Source organism: Pundamilia nyererei, unplaced genomic scaffold (assembly GCF_000239375.1).
Source record: "Pundamilia nyererei isolate P.nyererei 1_Seehausen unplaced genomic scaffold, PunNye1.0 scaffold00106, whole genome shotgun sequence".
NCBI lineage: Eukaryota > Metazoa > Chordata > Actinopteri > Cichliformes > Cichlidae > Pundamilia > Pundamilia nyererei.
This window is the reverse complement of record NW_005187507.1, coordinates 1,422,283-1,424,321: the sequence shown is the minus strand read 5'-3', so window position 1 is coordinate 1,424,321 and position 2,039 is coordinate 1,422,283.

Here is a 2,039-nt window from a genome sequence, read left to right as displayed (position 1 = left end):
GAAACACACACACACACACACACACACACACACATACACACACACACACACACACACACACACACACACACACACACCCTAGATTCATTCAAAATAAGATTCATTATTTTTATAAGTCATAACATTTTTTGAACTGTAAATGACAGTAAAGAGTTATCCTTTCTAAGAAAGTAATTGATGGATTTCTAACTATAATATTTTTTTATGTATTTCTCTCCATCTTTTTGAACTTAAAAATGTAAAATGTTTAATTGACTATTTAAAAAAAATGTATTTAAAGTCTTTAATTTAATTTAAAGACTTTTATTTAAAGACAAAATTTTACTTTCACATTCTTTTCTTGTTAATCCCATACTGTACAACTAGTCTGTCAAATGGAATAAAGTCTGTTCATTCTAATATATGTTGTAAGTATTTCATTCCTTGACAACTCCAGTCTGGGAAGTTAATCATATTAATGTTCTGTATTATGTCACAGTTGTTCCAGATTAGTGTATGTTTGCATGAGATTAATGAAGTCATTTTTAGAAACTTCCACCATGCTTTCAGAGAACTTTTGCTTTCACATTTAAACTCCAAACAGAGGGAGACTTTAACCTTTTGTTTCAATCATAAAACTGCCGACAGGTTGGGTGAGCAGTTTTATGATGTTTTATAATAATAATAAACTTTATTTATAAAGCACACTTAAAACCAAGGGTATACCAAGGTGCTTAATAAGTAACATAGAGAATAAAAGGAAGATAATAGAAATAGGACCAAAGCAGGTATGCAAGCAGATAACTGTCACTGATACATGGGAGAAGCAGCAGATACAGAACAAACAAGGAATTAAATTAGCATAAAAGTGCATAATGTAAAATCATAAGTGAAATGTTAACTAGAAGGAATGAACATATATATCTTAGGGGTGCTACAATGTATCTGTATTGAATGGTTCAATACAGTGCTTTTGGTTCGGCACGCATATGTATTGAGCAATGCTGAATTTTTAATTTATTTTATCAACTTTTCCTCTGACGATGCTGTCTGTGTTGAGAGCTCAGTGGATCTGTGTTCGACTACTCTGCCTAGGCTGCACTGTCGAGCTCAGATCCACTGAGTACCCATACGCATTCACTCATGCTAGCGAGACAGAAGTTAAGCTCGTTGCAACATGGCAACTGCCTCAACGCTACCCGAAATTGAACCTCCTCTACCATCATTGAGATCTGGCGTTTGGAACTATTTTGGTTTTCATGTGAAGCATGACCCTGATGGTAAGCGTGGACAAAAGTACAACAGTAAGTCGGACGTGCCAGGCAATGCTCAATTACATCGGTGGAAACAGACAAGCACGCATGCTACAAACTTTACCCGAGACAGCCGTTAGCACATGATTCTTAGAGGGCAAAAGAAACAGGGCAATGGCTATTTTTATAGCTGTCGACATGCGACCATTTTCTGTTGTAGAAAACAACGGGTTTCAGGAAAGGCTGAGAGTACTTGAGCCCCGTTACAACTAAGTGCTAGGACTCCAGAAGATGAGTGTGAGGGGAGGTTCTTCAGAGAGTAGTTCCTTTTAAGGGGGCCTGATATGTTTAATATGCTGCTGAGAATATACCCCAGAAGAAGGGTACAGTATAGCTTTTCCACATATGAGTGATTTCTCGAGTTAAAAGAAATATGTATAATTTTAATCAATTACAAATTAAAAAAGGCATGAACATTTTTTTGTATCGAAAAAATATCGAACCATGACACGAAAGTATTGAACTGAACCGAATACCATTTGCTAAAATGAGATTTACATGTATTAATACTGACTGCTAGCCTTTTAGACAAGGACAAGGACATTCTTTGTCGGCCTACTGTCAACCTCATGTTTACAGTACAGTATTTACTTTTAGAAATCTCTTATGTCTTAAATTACACACCAGGGTGTGTATGAAATTGTTGGTGTAGTGCATTTCAAGAGTCACAGAATCACAGAACGCTAATTCAGTGCTATTTCATAACAGCTAAAACACCGTCACTCTCCGCTAACACCTGAACCGGAA